This window comes from Trachypithecus francoisi, unplaced genomic scaffold (genome assembly GCF_009764315.1).
Source record: "Trachypithecus francoisi isolate TF-2019V2 unplaced genomic scaffold, Tfra_2.0 Lachesis_group3, whole genome shotgun sequence".
NCBI classification, from domain to species: domain Eukaryota; kingdom Metazoa; phylum Chordata; class Mammalia; order Primates; family Cercopithecidae; genus Trachypithecus; species Trachypithecus francoisi.
Genome location: NW_022681468.1, coordinates 93954816 through 93974345, shown reverse-complemented (window position 1 = coordinate 93974345; position 19530 = coordinate 93954816). Strand labels below are relative to the sequence as shown.

Sequence of the window (19530 nt, the reverse complement as noted above, 5' to 3'; positions counted from 1 at the left end):
GAGGTTGCAGTGAGCCAAGATCGTGCCATTGGACTCCAGACTGGGCAACAGAGCGAGACTCTGTCTCAAAAAAATAAAATAAAATAACATTACTGTTTCCACCTGTCTCATGCAGCTCTCAAGATATACATACCCAAATTATCAATTTGTGTGAATTGATCTTGTGAAAACTTCCTCTGGAGCTAAAACATCACAGAACGACTTTTTTATTTTTATTTTTTTCCAGAAAGAAATCACAAATGTGGTATTGGAGACACATCAATGCAATCATTTGTTATTTGTATGACATATATATATATATATAGAGAGAGAGAGAGAGAGAGGCAAAATGGAAATTTAAACATGCATAGTCAATGTAGCCTATGTATTTAAGAAAACAGAATGCTTTTAAGTAATTTAAACACTATAATGGAATATCATGCATTCATATAAACACCTTTCATGTGGAAAGGAAGAAAAGAGCATAGGGCAATGTTATTTTCTCTGGTTATGTTTTGTATTCAATTTGTTTTAGGCATAATTGATTAGTATTGAATTTATAATAATATCCCTAACTAGCAAATGGGTAATTGAGTAAAAGCTTTTTCTAATATGATTCTTTTAGGATATTTTCTTATTGTCTAAGTCCATAAAATTTACTGGGAAGGAAAATACTGAGAAGTAGTCTCTGGAAAGAGAATTAAATACAAGGCAGACTACTACCTAACTATAAGAAACAAATGAATATTAAGGAACTATAAATTCCCCACACTTTTACATTTTTAAAAAGGATTGCTCATATAAAGCCATAATTAAAGTTTACATTTTACGGTACATATTCAGCTAAAGACAAAAACATTTTACTTAAAAATAGAAGCCCCACTTGAAATCTAAACATATCCAAGAAGAATTAAATTTGAAAAACATTTGTTAATAAAAAAGTCCTGGAATTCTGCTACAGCACGTTTTTCTCAGCTAGAGGGAAAACTTCTTGAAGAACAAGTAACCAAGAGGCAAGGATACAGAGTGTTGGGCTGGGCACGATGACTCATGTTTATAATTCCAGCACTTTGGGATGCTATAATGAGGCAGGTGGATCACAAGGTCAGGAGTTCAAGACCAGCCTGGCCAAGATGGTGAAACCCTGTCTCTACTAAAAATGCAATTTTTTTTTTTTTTTTTTTGCACGCTATTATTGGCAGAGAAAAAGAAAGTTTGCAATGATCTTCATTAAGAAGGTGGGACAGAAATATGGATGTGGGGTGCAAAGCTGGGTCAGAGTGGATTTTGGTTTTGCCTGGTGGCAGGCGCCTGTAACCCCAGCTACTCGGAAGTCTGAGGCACAGAATTGCTTGAACCCGGGAGGTAGAGGCTGCAGTGAGTCAAGATCGTGCCATTGCACTCCAGCCTGGGCAACAGAGCAGCACTCTGTCTCAAAAAAAAAAAAAAAAAAAAAAAAGAATACAGCGTGTTGTTCAGAAAGTGTCACTGAAAATGTCTCTTTTTAAAAATTTCATAAATGCACGAGTTGCACCTGACTGGACTGTTTCCCAGTAGCTTCCTGTGAGACATAGAATGTTCAAATGGACATTTTTATGATAAGAAGGTAGTGGCAGAAAGAAAATAGAGATAGGGGACTTGGAGCATTTGAATGCCATTTGGATTCCTAAGTGTGACACTGTGGTGAAATTTTCTGATTAATATAAGAAACCAGTAGAGATCCACTAGCAATCTCTGGCCTTCCAGATGATTAGTTTCACGGTGTCTCCTAATGTGGTGGCTGAATTCTTGGTGAATCCTAAGTATCAAATTGTTTTTTGAGTTTCAATATAGATGTAGTTATGCACAACTCAGATTTTTTTTTTTTTTTTTTTTTTTAATGACCTGTTTACCCGTTGCATGGAGATTTTCAGTGCTAAAGTTTTCTGGGTTCTGCTAAATGATAGCGTTTCTGTAGAGGAAAACAAAATCCCACTCATGTTTTTAAAGAAAGTAAATTTCACGGTATTCAGGTGATGAAAAATTTCAGCTCAGGAAAAATGTATGTTTATATATATTTGTATCATCAAAACATCATTCAGAAACAGGTTTGAAAAGTATGTGTTCTTGTAACCTATGTAACAAATCTGCATGTTCTGCACATGTATCCCAGAACTTAAAGTAAAATAATGACAAAAAGTATGTGTTCTAAAGAGTTTGTATCTTCTTGAAAGAAGCACGAGATTTTTTCAAAGTGTACCATTTCAGCTTGAAGCAATATTCTTGTTGTTCACCTAAGAAAAGCAGGAAAAATCCATCAAATTATCTGACATTAGGGGTTTAAGTGTAAGTGAATCCTTTTCAGCCCATTCCAGTGGCTCCAACCAGTCAATGAATTTGCATCTCAGCACCATTAGGTGGCCTGGAGTTCTTAATTACCAAACAAATGGAAAGTTGCTGCCTAGTGCTGACAGCTCCTTTGTGTATCATTATTTGCAAAACATGAATGATTAATAGAATTTTCCCAACACAGTCAAAGTTGTTTACTGATGGAATTAAAGCTGAAATTGGCAAGGTCCTAGTGGGAAGACTTTTGCTATAATGTCATGGACCTGCCAAGCTCTTCGGATGAAAAATAGGAACAATTAGTGATGGCTCTGAGCAGTTCTGGATATTCTTAAGGCTTGGTCCCAAATGAAATCATCTTTATTTGGATGTTGTATTGGGGAAAGGTACTGACATTTAATCTCTCCATGTGGATTATAAACATCACTGACAGGGTCTGTGTCCTGATCAAAGCACTGTGCCCAGGTGGGCAGTAAGTTGGCATCATTCCAAAGCCTGAGGCAGAGAGAATGATTGAGATCCAGATCATCCATTTCAACTCCACTACTCTGGAAGTCCCAACACCTTTCTGCAGAGGCTCAAGGGTGGTGGCCATGGCATCACGGGAGGATGGGGATAATGGTTAATGCCTTGCTTTGTGAAGAGTTGTGACTCTGGAGACAGAATCTTCTTAGTGATTTAGATAAAGAAAATAATAGCAATAAAAAGCAAGGTACAGAATAAGAGCATAAATACGCAGGCATAATTAAGGAGAATCCTACATCTATTCTAAGGTTTTCTCTCAAACTCTGCCCAGAACACAGGGTTATATACTTATAATTCTGTATCTAGTAACTCCATCCTAGAGTACTGCAAAACCAAAATCAACTCTGACCCCGCTTTGCAGCCCACATCCATATTTCTGTTCCACCTTCTTAATGAAGATCATTGCAAGCTTTCTTTTTCTCTGCCAATAGTAGCATGCAAATCATCCTCTCTCTTTAATTATTTCCAAAATTGACAGCAACCTCTATAGCACGGTGGTAAATAAGGAATGATGAGTCCAGTGTTCCAGACACTTGACTGTGACCAGGCAGATGGCATTGATCCTGGGCTTTAGGGCCAGAAATGTGTCTCATTATTAGGAAGCAGCTTCTGAATTTATGGCCATTGTTTCTGTGATGTAAAACTGATCACACCAAATATACCTAGAACTGACAATTTCTCATTGTAATTAATCAATGCCGCCATTTTGCAATGAAGGAAGATCTCTTTGGCAGAGCATGCAGACTCTTAATTACCATGTAGATGAAAGTTGCATATGTCTCTGCTACTGGTTTTGACTGGGCATTATTAGCCCCTGACTTGTGATTTTTGACTTTCCTTAGACACACGAGAGTATGGTGTTATACATGTAATTTATAGATTGGTATTGATTCTGTATATATTATACCTGTTGACACAGAATTTAAACTTCTTTGAAGGTGAGCTTTGTCACTATCTCCTGGAGTGAATAGTGGCTTCTGAGTATTAAATATGCTACATAATGTAATGTGCTGAGTCAGCATAGAGTCAAAGGCTCTGGATATAGTCAACCTGTTTAGTTTTCCCAAATAGGAGTTTCTAAGAAAACAACTGTCACACATCACTATCTTTGCAACACTTAAATTTGCAAGATAAAATAAGCTCACTTGTGAACATAAATAATACTTTGCATTCACAAATTAAACAGTCTGGCATTGTTAGGTTGAGCCTTGGACAAGAAAGCAAATACGCTCTTAGACGATGATGATTAATTTGTGTAACACCAACCAAGTGCCAGGTAAGATTCGTGTTTGGTAAATGTTATTGGTGTTGATGGTGACGTGAATAACAGGATAACAGTGTTCCGTTAATTCCAACTGGCAATAAACTCTGCCAAGTATACTGGATAACGCTCTGTGTTGTTTTCCTGTTGCTTGCTCAAATCAGCTCCAAGTGGGTAAAGCAAAGGGCATGTTTTGATTTTCTAAGAGCTCTTTTTAGGAGATCTAAAGTCTGTGCTCTGCAGACCTTTCTATCTCTGAGTGGGTCAGTGTAGTTTTACAGCTTCACCTATTCCACCAAATGATCTCTGTGCCATGCTGGCAGGCAGGTGATCAGTTAGAATACCATGGAGAATGACTCCCTATCTCAGTGTATTTCCAACACTATCAGAGACACACACTCATCCCTTGGAGAGCAGAAGGAACAGACCCCTATGTGTCTCAAGTCACCAAGGGAGTAGTTATTCTGTAATAACCACATTCTTCTTTTGCATCATTCTACTATTCGTCCATAACAATGGGCAAACTAGGTTGTGGAACACAAAATCTATTCAAGAGAAAAGATTTTACATCTTTTTTTCTAAATCAAATTTAATTGTTTTTATCACTGGCTTTACTATGTGGCTCCTGGTTAGAATGAGGTGAGTATATACAATAAATCAGTCATAAATTGGAGGATTTCTTTCCTTTGGATGTGTAGATTCTGGTGAGTTGTAGTTTGTTGAGATGACGTAAGAATCAGAGAATATCCTACAGAGCATAAACAAATCATGGCCCATTGTTTGGTAAAGTAGGATCTGCAGATAATGTCGATACATTCCTTGGGGTACACATATCAAGTGAAACTAATGTGTGAGAACCTTGATGTAGCATTAAGAGCTTGATGTCCAAGAAAAACTGAAGATAGTTCTACCATTTAATCACTGTATGACTTGCAAAGTTCATTTAACTCTTTGAGCTTTGATTTCCTCAAATCATAAATGCAGTTAAATGCAGTTGTAAAACTTGAGGTATAATTATAGTAGGGATTAAACAAGGTAATCTATGTGACTGCAAAGCACAGTGCCTGGAACATGGTAAATACTCAATAAATTGGCAATATTATTGCTATTCTGATATCATTCTCATTATTATGGCATGAAACCTCTGATTCTTCAATAAATATTCCATATTGAATGACATGGAGTTTTCTTGTGTAGAGGTGACCAACTAGACTTAATGCTACACTTAGAAGTATGTGAGTGTGTAAGTGTGTGCGTTTGCCAGGCCTGAGACAGGAGTTCAGCACTCTTCATGGTTCAGTGACCCTTGTGATAGAAAGTTGAAGCCTCTAGAGTTAAAAGCCAATGCGTTATTGCACCCAGTGATTCCATAAAACTTATGAGTTAGAAAAAGAGGGGAATGAGTCATTATTTGAACTTGTTACTCCCTGAGATCATTACTTACAATGAGCTCCACTATTTTTCTCTTTCTGCCACAACCAAGTTTTTTCAAATATTCTATTACTGTGAGTCTCCTCTCTTATTTCTCATTTCAGCAAACCTGAAAATCTCATGATAATATATACAGTGAGGGACTGAGGCTACGTGTGAGTATGTAGAAACTACCCATCCACCAGAATGATGTCTGCCTGGACTTCATTCAGAAGCACAGGAAGTGCTGCCTTCTTACCCAGGCCTAAATGGAGGGAACTCACTCAACAGATTTTGTAGGGAGACACAATGAAGTAAAGAGAAAAAAAATTGAGGAATGTTTCTTTTCTCTCTTTCTTTTTTTTTCCTTTTATTTTCTGAGACAGGGTTACACTGTGCCACCCAGGCTGGAGTGCTGTGGTGCCCTCATGCGTCATTGCAGCCTTGATCTCCCCATGCTCAAGTGATCTTCCCACCTCAACCTCCCAAGTAGCTGGGACCACAGGTATGGGCCACCATGCCCAGCTAACTTTTTTGTATTTTTTGTAGAGACCATGTTGTCCAGGCTGGTCTCAAACTTCTGGGTTCAAGCAATCCACCCACCTCAGCCTCCCAAAGTTCTGGGATTACAGGCACCAGCCATCACACCAGGCCAGGAATTTTTTGCTATGTTAAATTTTGACAAAACTTTCTTGAAGTAAAACTATTACTAGCTCTGTGAACTTGGATATGCTATATAACTCCTTGTGATTCAACTCTCTCATGTCTAAAATAAGGGTAATAGTACCTAACTTATTAATTTGTTGTGAGGATTATGAGTTCATTTCTGTAAAATACTTAGAACAATGCCTGGCACAAGGCAAAAGCTATACAAGCATTATTAAATATGTGATAAATTAAAGAATAAAATAGGAGAATAAAATTGTTTTATATGTCATTGCTTTTCTTCTTGCAAAACTATACACATAATTTTTACATCCAGTTGGCCCTCCATATCCGTGGGTTTTGCATCCATGGATTCAACCAAATACAGATTTTAAAATTCCAGAATAAAAACTATATCTGTAACAAACACGTGCAGCCTTTTCTTCTTATCATCATTCCCTAAACAATACAGTATAGGCAACGATTTATAAAACATTTATATTGTATTATGTATAGTTTTTAGCCTAAAGCTGCCTTCTTACATATTCGAAGTTTAGCCTAAAGTTTCTCCATACATAGGTGAGCTGTAACTCAGCTGAATGTGCAAGCTCACTATAACCTACTCTTGTGCCAATTACTGAGTTTTGGCCAATCACAAGTAGCTAATTGTTCAAATCAGATAGCCATTTAAGTAAGGCAAATTCTGACCTAGAACCAATCCAGGTTTTCCTGGACCTCACTTCCATTTTCTACTTGCCACTTTCCTTTTTCTCTCCCTAAATCTTCTTCAACCATGTGGCAGCACTGAGTTCTCCCTGAACCTATTCTGGTTCGAGGGCAGCCTGATTCTAAAATCATTCTTTGCTCATTTTAAGTCTGTTAAATTTGATTTGTAAAAGGTTTTCCCTCTAACAGTACTGTAGGTAATCTAGAGATTATTTAAAATATATGAGAGGATGTGCATAAGTTACAGGCAAATGACATGCCATATTGAGCATCCGCAGAGTTTGGTACCTGAGAAATCTCCTGGGGCAAATCCCTCATGATGACTGAGGGATGACTGTATATAAATACACACACATACACACACACACACATGCATACCAAAGATATATGCATTCCAAAAGGAGTGAGTTAATATTTTAGCCAGAAATCTAAACCTTAATTTGATTGATTTTGGTGTTTATTAATATGTAAATGTTTCAATGCACTAAATTTGATAAGCATTTCCAAAATTCTCTTTAGAACTCTAGGAATGTGGGTCTTCTCTCCGGACTAAGTTTTTTTATCTTTGAAGCTCTCCAGGCCTTTTCAAGTCTAAATGTCTTTGATGGTTAACAACCTTTATTATTACATAGAAGGCCACTCTTGCTTTATTTACCGGCATGAAGTGATCAGTTATGACTCCTGTTCATTAGTGTCTGTGGACTTACCATATAAAGGCAAGCATGCTGTATTTGTTGGTATTATGTTCTGTGAGCTGATTGGTTATTGCTCCTGTCTAATTAGTGAAAGTGAGAAAGTGAGATTCATCTTTCTTTTTACTTTTTTACCTTCTTTAGAAGTTGGATTTGTGGAGTTTCTGAAGCCCAAAATGACATGGGAATTTTAGTTTTATTTCTTATAAAGAAATTAATCAGAAAAAAAAATCAGTCAACCCATTACCCAGCTATCAAGGCTAATCTCAACTCCTTTCCTTGGCTCCTCTTTCTTGGACATTTCTCCCATGGGCCTAAACAACTGCTTCTCAGTCTCGCTTATCATAATTATATTTTGATAACAGCACCTATGACTCCATCTGCATTAATATCAGAAATGCAACCAAGGAGAAACTTAGGGGCATCTGGTATGATGCAGGAGCTACTAGGATAATCTTTGTTGGTACAAGCTAGGGGAAAGGCCAGAAGTGAGGAACAAAAGGAACAATGGCAGAGAAAACACATTCTATTACCATCCTTGAGATTGCTCTGTGGTCCATCAAAATATCTTCTGAATCTAGGACTTTTTATAGCAGGCATGTGATCCCCCTCCCAGAACATTGTCATGCTATTTTAAACATTTAGAAAAATGGATCAACAGACTCTACTGAAAAAATAAGCCAACGGCACATTCAAACGTCAACCACTGTGAACCTGTCTACTCCATTTTTTTTGTTTTTGTTTTTGTTTTAATGAAAAATTGAGGGAAAAGAAAGACAATTGGTTATAGGAAAAGTGCAAACAAACAAAGCCCTGTTAGAACTCAGACTTTCTACCCAAGCAGGAAAGACTCCCCAAAAAGAATTGCCTCCTGGGTTAATAATCCAGAACTGAGTTGACAGTTTCAACTCACAGTAATGTTTGACCTGATATTCGTTTTTAACTCACAGTGGTAAGATTAAAGTGAAATCTTACAACAGCTGTCGATTCTCATTTTTAATCCCCCAGTAACTGCTTTGGTACCATTCTGGAGATGTAAGATACCATATCAGCTGTCCAGGATGTTGTTAGTGCACTATTAACACTCTGCTCTTGGGACATTGGTGAGTGAGGCTGATGTTCAGAAACTTCCCCTTAGGTACTTAGGAGAGAGACCTACTAATGTATCCACAGACAACACAACGTACACATTCCACAGTAGTGAAGAAATGTGTTTCTTTTCAAATCTCTGCAGGTTAGCACTTCAGAGGCAGGCTCCTTGGGAATGTATCTCTAGCTGGACTCAGTTTTTGAAATGCAGCTGCTAAACTGCCATTCAGGTTCGTGCTGTGCTGGTAGGTTGGTGCAAAAGTAATTGTGACTTTTGCCATTACTTTCAATGTTATTAAGTTGGTGCGATGTTATTATAACAACTCAGTGTGCTTAAACTCTTCATATGTGATGAGTAGATATTACATGAGGAGATTTCACTATACTCAGTGGAAGTCTGTCAAATGTTTACTGTTGGACTTAGAGAGGATTGAGCTAAGATTTTGGATTATTGGATTCATTAGTCAAAGGCTATAGCACAAAGTGTGATAGTATCCATTTTTCTTGAGCTGTGTGTTATTGGAGACATTAGATATCTGTCTCTTGATGTATTTCCCATTGAGTCTTATATTACAGTGAAAAACAACTCTAGATTAGTACTTAGGAGACCAGAGCTCCAGGTGTCACTCTGCCTCTAACTATTTGACCTTGGATCAGTCTTCTTACCTCTATACTCAGAACCCTGAACCTGTAAAATGGAGATACTGGATTAAATCATTTCAAAGACCTCTTCTAGCTCCGAAAATCAGGGACTATCACTCTAATATATGTGTTAAGGAAGTAAAATAACTGAGCTACATTCATGAACTTCTAATAATGACTGGACTGTAGAGGCTCAATTTTTCTTAAAATCAAATGACGTTAGAACAACACGAAAGAAGGAAAGAAGGAAGGAAGGAAAGAAGGAAGGAAGGAAGGAAGGAAGGAAGGAAGGAAGGAAGGAAGGGAGCGAGGGAGGGAGGGAAAGAAGGAAAAAAAAAAAGAAGAAGAAACTTTGCCAGCTTCATTAACATTGCCACAGGGCAAGATAAAAGGATGCGCATTTGTGTCTGAATGCTTATAGGGTGTGGTTAAAAGAACAGATTCAGAAAGCAGACTACTTAGGTCCACACCTTTCCTACCTACAAACTGAATGACTTTCAGCAAGTTACTCATTTTCTAAGCCTCAGTTTTTTCATCTGCAGAATGCTGATAGTAATAGTATCTACCCCATAAAAATTATGACATCTGTGTCAAGACAAGAACAAAGAATCCACTCTATGATTTCTAGGATATATTTTTAGGTAAAACAATCAAAATATGTAACAGTAGTGAGCTACTTTAATGTAAAAAATAAAAGGTTATATATGTGTATATTATTTTTCCAAAGAGAAATATTTGAAGGATTATCAGCAAATGCACAAGAAAATTCTCAGTAGAAAGGGAAACGGGGGCACGTGCCTGTAATCGCAGCTACTCGGGAGGCTGAGGAATGAGAATCTCTTGAATCCGGGAGGCGGAGGTTACAGTGAGCAGAGATCGCGCCACTGCACTCCAGCCTGGGTGACAGAGTGAGATCCTGTCTCAAAAAAAAAAAAAAAAAAAAGAAAAGAAAAAGAAAAAGAAAAAGAAGAAAAGAAAGGGAAAAGGGTGGAGGTGGTAGTGATGAGGGAGAAACTTGACAGAGGACACCTTCCTTGTAGGTTTAACTTCTGAATGACAGAAGCATTTTACACATTCACAGCATGACTAAATCAAAAAGAAAAAAAAATCACCATAAAATTGAATAAAACAGAAAAATAAACCTAACTTTTTATAAAATTGATAACATAACAACACAGAAGAAATACTTCTTCCAAGTAATTTTTGAACACTACTCTGACTATAGGTTTTTAATGAGGTATATTCTGAGAACAGAGAGAATCAAAAGTCAATCTTAAATATACACAGAAAGATCACTGCTGATTGTAATTTTGAATGTTTTTTCCATATTGTAGGATTAGAAACCAAGAATTTCACTGTCACAAAAAAGTACAAAATTTAGGAAAAATTGAGCAAAACACTACAATATTAATATTAAATTTGAATTGGAAATATCCATATAAACTCATGGTTTATACATGACTCTATCTATCTATCTATCTATCTATCTATCTATCTATCTATCTATTGTATCTATTCATTCCTAGCCTAAAAACCTTAATATCCCAGTGGCAGTAATGCACCTAACACTCAAATCTTGAGTTCTAAGTTCCACTGCTGTCTTTGAATAGAGGGGTGAGGGAACAGCTGATTTCATGTCTCCTTCAGAGAAAAGCGCAAGGTGAGCTGTAGCATGTGCTTGTAACAGAAAATAAGGGCATATCTCAGAAGGACATAGGATCTTGATTTACAGGACTCCCACTGGCCAAATTTGGTAGATCAAAACCAAAAACGGTGATAATGTATTATAAAAAAAAAATCTATTACAATGAACAAATCCAGCAGTTATAACATTAACAAAATTAATACATCAATTTATTATAATAATTTAAAAACCCAAAAGCCCATAGTGATTTTAAAAAGGAAGACAGATAGATAGAGGAGATAATATAGAACATTTCTTTAAGGAAGAATACTAGCTCATAACTGTAGGAGGAATAATATAAGTAGACCACCAATGCTTGCATCACCCAATTACTGACAAAACCAAGGATTATCAATGGAAGTTAAAACTATCAAGTGATATGTTGCTGGGAAACAGGTTATTTGCACAACACCAACATATCATGTTGAAGGTAGAATAATGGCCTCCCCAAAAATGTTTGTGTCCTAATTCCTGGAACCAGTGAATACGTTAGGTGACATGGCAGAAGGGGATTAATGTCATAGATGGAATTATGATAGCTTGCCATTTGATTTTAAAATAAAGAGATTACACTGGATTATTTAAATAGATCCAGTTGAACCACAGGGGTTCTTAAAATTGGAAGAAGGAGACAGAGAGATGGTAAGAGTGATGTGATTTGAAAAGGACTTGACCACCACTGGCTATGAAGACAGAGAAAAGAGCCAAGTAATGTGAGTGGCCTCTAGGGGCTGGAAAATCCAAAGAAACTGATTCTCCCCTATAGCATTTAGAAGGTAATGCAGTCCTGTAAACACACTGACTTTAGCCTACTGAGATCTGTTTTGGACTTCTAATCTACGGAACTGCAAGATGATAATTTGCTTTGTTTTATGCTGCTGTATTTGAAGTCATTTGTTACAGCAAGAATGGAAAAACGAATACAATCACCCCACACAGTAATTATAAATTACAAAAGGAAAAATCTACGGTTACAATGGATAGATCCAGCAGTTATCATATTAACAAAATAAACAAGTTGGCCGGGCGCGGTGGCTCAAGCCTGTAATCCCAGCACTTTGGGAGGCCGAGAGGGGCGGATCACGAGGTCAGGAGATCGAGACCATCCTGGCTAACACGGTGAAACCCCATCTCTACTAAAAATACAAAAACTAGCCGGGCGAGGTGGCGGGCGCCTGTAGTCCCAGCTACTCGGGAGGCTGAGGCAGGAGAATGGCGTAAACCCGGGAGGCGGAGCTTGCAGTGAGCTGAGATCCGGCCACTGCACTCCAGTCTGGGCGACAGAGTGAGACTCCGCCTCAAAAAAAAAAAAAAAAAAAAAAAACAAAATAAACAAGTCAAACATCCTAATCAATAAAAGGAGTACTTGACATTATGTAGTTTCTCACGTGATTCAACATGAAGTACACGTTATCAATGGATTAACCTCACCAAAATTAGTGAGCACAAATCTAATCAACGCTTTCTATCTAATTTCTAGTTCATAGGGGGAATACAAGGGATAGGAGAGAAAAATGAACAACTCTTTGAGAAAGTTAATTAGATAAATAAAAAATGAAGCATATTCTATAATCAACTGGCCTGGCGTTTTCAAAATGTCCATGTCTTAAATAAAAAGGTAGGATAGAATTCATCAAATGCAATTTGTCAACATTAATTGGACCTTAGCTGAAAAATTGATTTATGGAAGATATTTTTGGGTAATTTGATAATTTGAATATAGACTAGAAATTAAATATAGTACAATTTTGTATATGCTTAGATGTCATAAAAGCATTGCAGTTTTATAGGATAATACCCTTATTTGTAGGAGATGTATGTGAAATTATTCAATAGTGAAGTGTCAGTCTCTTCTTTAAAATCTCTTGCTTTTAAATGATTCAGGAAAAAACAAAGAAGTGAAATGTGACAAGAGGGCTTTATTTATTGGGCTATTGAATAGCCCAATAAATAAAAACTACTGCCCTGTAGTACTAGCTACTAGGGCAGCTGAGGTGGGAGGATCACCTGAACCTGGGGAGGTTGAGGCTGCGGTGAGCAGTGACTATGCCACTGTGCTCCATCCTGGGCAAGTAAGACCCTGCCTCAACCAATCAATCAATCAAACAAACAAAAACCCCATATGCACACACACATACAAATAAATATTGAGAGAAAAAGTAAATTCTTTCAAACAGTGGGATGTTTTTAAACAGAGACTTGATCTAGAAGGTTAGAAGGGTTTGAGGAAACTGGAGTTTAGGTTGCATTGACAATTACATTAATCATACAACTAACGGACTTCAAAAATGTTCAGGCACTAGTGAGCCTCGATAAATGTTAGCTTGCACTTCCATACCACACCTGTGTGTCGTATGCTTTGCCAGGCCACTGAAGGGTTCCTGAGATATTTGAGCAAAGAGCACCCAACTAATAGCAACCCAAATGATGAGGCAAAGCAAGTACAAAAGACCCTAACAACCAACAAAAGTAAAATATTATTACAAACTTAGTAGCAATTGAAAATCAAGAACAACTCAATAAGGCACTAACGATGCTCTGATAACAAAGCTTTCTGGAAACTATGAGAATTCCAACAATCAGCTTGCCTCCCTAAATGGTAGGAGCTTCACAGCAATGCTAAGCTTTTTGTAGCAGCCAGACTTCCTGGCACCATACTAGATTAAGGTCTAGAGTAAACTCTTTCAGCATGCTAATTTTAGTTTATCAATATCACATGTTAGTGACTCTTCATAACTCTTTTAATAGCTACCAACTTCCAATGGAATTTCATGTCATTTGCAGAAGGAGATCAAACTTGGGGTAAGTTCTTGGCCCTTCTAGAAGACGTCTACAGCCCCACCAAAAGGCCGAAAACTTAACTGTGAGAAACACTTCTTTAGAACCTAATCATTCCAACAAAATACGTGTTACTCTCTATTTCTATGTAACCCACATTTAAGATCAACATTGAAATATAGTGACAAGGATTCCAGTGATGCATCAATAATATTGAAGGGTTCTTCTTACTCCTTTTTTCTGAAAGGTTCTTTCAGTGGGCCATTCTTTCTCATATTTGTTAATTTTCCCTTTAACCTTCCCCATGAATCCTAACTCTGAAAAGGCTGAATACCAACACATCAGAGATACTAGAGAAAGAATCAAAATGAGAGAATTCATTTGTTTAGAAACAGAAGCCCACTTATCCCAGACAGAATACAACTGGACATAATTGGTATCAACTTCTTTGACCCATTTTAGCAAACACTTTTGGATTGTTTTAATGATCTTAGTGAACTCCCTAAAGACCCTGCTTCCATTGATACATAACCCTTCCAAGATTGGGAATTCTATTTTGAAGAAAACAACCTCCCCAAGTGACTATCATATCCTTTCCCTTTTAAACTACAACCCTGCAACACTTGAGTGATTCTAACAGACTCAAGTCCTCTGAAAGTAATGGGATTACTCTGCCATCACAGTTCACTGGCTAGTCTCATTTTTGAAAATTCATCTCTCTTAATGTTGTTAAAATAAGGTGAGGCAGCCCTAACCTATGTCTGATACTTTGTAAAGGAGGAGCTTAGAGTCAACCAGGAAAAAATGCATGAGCAGACTTAGGGAAGTAACTGAGTCAAACAGTGTAAGATCTCCACTAGGCTCAGAGGAGTCAACTTTCTCAGTTACTTGTCATATTCACCGAAGACAAGAAAGAAGCTGTGATAGTGAGAAATAGAGACAGTTCACACTGTGCACTGACAGGGATGCAGACATTCACACCTGCCCACTTCTTCTATGGTCAACAGGGAGCAGAGGACATTCTTTTATTTGATTTAGCAGCCATTCATGTCACATCTACCATGTAGCAATCACTGAATTAAGCCAAGAAATCCATTGTAAAATCTACTCTTGGGTTTACTGACCAGTAGGAAAGGGAATTGAAGCCAATGTCCAAATATTTTAATTGAGTATAGTGTTAGATTTTGTGCAGAGTAGGGTTTGGGAAGGAGAAAGTGGAAAGAGACATATAATGATGCTTAGGTATGGGTTGAAGACACAAGGCTCTAAGCACTGCTTGCTCAGGCAGAGGGAACAGCCTGAGTAAGTGCTGCTGTCAGGCAGTCACAAGGGAATAGGCATAGCATGGGGAAGGAGGCCATGCCAGTTGATGCTGAAGCTCCTGAAACTTTGTGTGCCAGGCTGAAGGAGTGGGTCCATACTTACCTGGGCAGATTGGTAGTTTAGGTACTCCCTTGGGACATTGGTGTGCTAACAACTTGCAAGAGGGAAGGTGCTGGAGTGAAGAATAAGAATCTGTTGAATCTAAAGGTCATTTGAAAAGTGACTAGTAAGACTGAGGAACTGAGTCTCCAAGTTTATTTAATTTTAATTTCTTTAAAAACTAACATATATTTATTTTGTACTTATAAACAAATAAACGATACTTTATTTACAATTTATAAAAATAAAAAGCAGCCTGTAATTCCAGCACTTGGGGAGGGTGAGGCAGGCAGATCACAAGGTCAGGAGATCCAGACCATCCTGGCTAACACGGTGATACTCCCTCTCTACTAAAAACTACAAAAAATTAGCCAGGCATGATGGCCGGCGCCTGTAGTCCCAGCTAGTTGGGAGGCTGAGGCAGGAGAATGGTGTGAACCCGGGAGGCGGAGCTTGCAGTGAGCCGAGATCGCACCACTGCACTCCAGCCTGGGCGACAGAGCGAGACTCAAAAAATAAAAAATAAATAAAAAATGAAATAAAATTGAAAAGTAAAGGAGTGGGCAGAAAGGCCCAGTGTGATTTTTAAATCTCTGAGTTTAAGCCTCTCTCTCTCTCTCTCTCTCCCCCCCCCCCCTCGACTGGAGTGCAGTGGCCTACATCGGCTCACTGCAAACTCCGCCTCCCGAGTTCAAGAAGTGATTCTCCTGCCTCAGCCTCTGGAGTAGCTGGGATTACAGGCATGCGTCACCACGCCCGGCATTTTTTTTTTTTTTTTTTTTTTTGTATTTTTAGTAGAGATGGGGTTTCACCATATTGGCCAGACTGTTCTCAAAACTCCTCCCAAAATGCTGGGATTACAGGCATGAACCACTGCACCAGGCCTGAGTTTTAATTTCTACATTTTAATCATACAACACATAAGTCACATTGCTTGGAAAGTGCATGAATAGATAAAGATGCTTAGAATATACATAAATGAGTTAAAGGTACTCATATAAATTCTCAGATGGAGAAAAAAATGACTAAAGTCCTGGAGTATGATATTTTTCTAACCACTATTACTAAAATACATTATTTCTTTATGTCACCGCATAAAGATGCCCGAGAATTTTGCCTAATTTTCTAACTAAGGCAACCGATGAACAGAACATGTATTGGAATAATCTGATGTTAGAATATGAGGATGAAATTCCTCTGATGACAGATACGTGCACCGTGACACATAGATCCTAGAAAAGCTGAATCTCTGTTTTGAATCTGAGAAAAGTTGAATTTCAGAGAGTAGAGATATGGGGTCCTGAAGCTCCCTAATTTTTAGGAACATTACATTTGGCTCAGTAGCATAAACATCCATCTTAAGTTGGATGTTTATCTTTGATCGTGGCAAGCTCCTTTATTTATTCATATTCTAAAAGGTAGCAGCTCACCACTGGTTTCTCAGTGATCAGTGGACTGATCGGAAAGAAGAGGAGGGGTGGTCAGGATCCCTTTGGCAGGCAATTACTCTAGCCCTGGCACAACCCAGTCTGTGCTAAGTGGATGTCTATGAAGCTCTGATTCAGACAAGTGCAACTTTCAAAGTTCACAGATGCTTCATAAAAGCTATCTGTTATTTTACTTCTTGCTAGAAATTGCAAACATGAATATACATTGCAGGTTATTACAGGAAGGAACCCCTGAATATTAAAGTATGACATCGTTTTAAAGTTTCATAACTTAAATCACGAAAGTAAGTTGCATTTTAATCTGGAAAAGATAGGGGCATGTTAAGCTGGGTTCAGTGTTTATCATAGCAGGCTGTGTCCATGTTACTTATAAACACAAAAGAGACACAACCCTGACTTTGGAGCATAACTGCTGCATCCAAAAGGTTTATTTCTAAGTAAAATTATGCAACAGAAAACAAGAAGCCTTTTAAAGAACTAGTTATCTTATACATTTTAAGAAACAAATAATCTCACTTAAATAAGTTTACTTGTGATAATGAACTTTAGATTCAACATATTTTCCTGTAACATTTGAAATTGCTAATAAGTCCCTAAAGCTGCTTTATACGTGAAAACAAATTAAATCTGACTATTATAAATAAATTGCACCAATATATGAGATGTTCCAAGATACAATGTTTTTAAGTACTTTTTTCAAGGGAGTCCTTTAGGAATGCATGATAAAGGATGTAAAGTTTTTTGCTTTTTTTAGCCTTAGCAAAGCCATTTATATTTGGAAATGCCATTCTGAGTAGGCTCTGGGGTAGATGTGGCATCTTCATAGCATTTTTTTTTTTTAATAGCCTGCATCCATGGATAGGAAAGGGGCACAACGCTGACAACTTTTTATCTAACATAGTAGTTACTGGAGATAATAAACCTTTTTACATATTAGGCCTTGGAGAACATGAACATGAAAAATTATATTCAAGGGAATTTATCATTTGTATAATTGATCAATTTAGCATATTTGAAATGTTTGTCATATTAAAAAATGAGAATCCTTACAAACCTGGAATTGTAAATGTTTTTCAGAAAATCCCATGTTTAATCAGTCATCGAAATGATGCATTAAATTTGAATCTCCTTTAACTTGTATGACATCATGGCCCATGCAAGAGAGCTGAAATTAATCAAGATAATTCTGTTGTATGACCTACTTTGGCATTTTCATCTGATGGAGCCAGGAAATGGGCTGGCTAATAGTCCATTTTGGAGTATTCTAAGATCTTAGCAATTCCATATTTAAGGAGGTTAATAGGATACTAATTGGGGCCTAGGTGAAAAGTTCACAAGAAAAATGAACTCACCTGGATATGAGGAGTATGCATAGCCCAAAGCCCTCCCCTTTACAATGGCTCTTCCAAATGGTTTCACCTCCTAACTCAGAGAGAAAGAAAGCTCGCACCTTGGGAGACTTGCACAGCCAGCATTCTGTCTCCTAGTCCCTGGGTAACAATGGCTGGCCAAATGCCAAGGTTGCAGGCCAGTAGCAAGATCAGCATTCTGCTTCTGAAGAAACGAAAGTAAAGGGAAAAATCCTACAGGGGGAAAATAAATGTCAAAAATCAAATCTTTCTAAGAGTTGTTATGAACTTTTAAGAAAAGCTCATGTTGTTAACTTAAGAAGTTTCAAGTTTTAAAAATCAACTTTTATTCATCACTTTTGCAGAAGTAAAGGTAAACCATGTTTTATTGTTTATTTTTTCAACAAACGTATGACAATCTTGGGCTTGGGTCATTATTATTGACTAGCTAGTGGCTCTATTCATCAAGACCAATAGGGAAGATAATATTCTTTCTCAATTTTCTCTCCTGTAAATATTTGCAATAACTCCTGGGTGACTTGGAAAATTTATCAACATAAAATGCAGTGCTCTGAAATATTGCAGACTGTCTCTGTTGCGTTATGGCCCCCCTGGCAATGTTAGACTGTCCTAACGGTGTCTCAGTATTGTCATTCCTCACCTTGTTCTCATTATAGTGTACCCAGAGATAGCACATTGTGCTTTTCTTAATATTGTCTTAGACTTTTATGTACAGAAAGAGTTAAGGATTTTTCTACCGTTAAGGCTTATGGCATGTCTTTCCATCTCTCTCTCAGTGTGCAATCCATCTTCCAAGTTTCCAGAAGCGGCTGAGATTTTTAAAAACAGCTGTAATCTGTGGTCATTGATGGTGGAGTAGATTGTTTGCCAAACTATTACCATAACTGTCAACCGAAATCAGAAAAATAATCTCATTGTGCTGGACAGATGCGTTTCCTGCATTATTGATATAGTCACTCTGGAGTAATAGAGAAATATAAAGCATTGTTCTATTTACAAAAGGAGATTGGCCAAGTCCTTGAAAGTGAGTATGAGGGACAGGCACTTACAGGAAGTGAGATATAGTCAACTCAGTAAAAGTTATGTGTCAGGGTCAGGTGACCTCTATAGTCAGCAGAAGAATCTCAGGGCTCTCCCTCCAGTCTCCCTCCTCACTTCCAGGCCAGTTTTGTGGTTTGCTCTCAGTCTGAAGGTGTTCTCAGAATTTCTAGATAGAGCCCTATGGAATTAGTGATGCATGCTTTATCCCACACCCCAACAGTTGCCCCGAATATGCAAAATGTTCTCATGGGTCATTACACACCTCTGGGTAGCAAGTGAATTGCTCTAGACCACTACATTGCAGAATAATTGAATTTGTTTATTTCAAGCAGATGATCCTCAACATCCCTCTGGAGCAATGAGTTAAATATACCTTATGCCAAGTGGCTTTGCAAGAACGGTCAGTAGTCTTGTATGCTCAGCAATTGCTCCACCACAATTTGAGCTGTGAGTAATGCTGTGTGATTCTATTTGTTGAGCACACATACCGTGA

The 19530-nt window shown here is 37.7% G+C and overlaps 1 long non-coding RNA gene across 1 annotated transcript; it reads right to left on the bottom strand.

Annotated features, from left to right (window-relative positions):
* Positions 1-1915: 1915 nt before the first annotated feature.
* LOC117071475 lies at positions 1916-18085 on the bottom strand. Its single transcript, XR_004432318.1, has 3 exons — positions 17979-18085; positions 15182-15280; positions 1916-2252 (listed from the first exon to the last, which is right to left on the bottom strand). It is a non-coding gene; the product is annotated as an uncharacterized LOC117071475 (long non-coding RNA).
* Positions 18086-19530: the final 1445 nt, after the last annotated feature.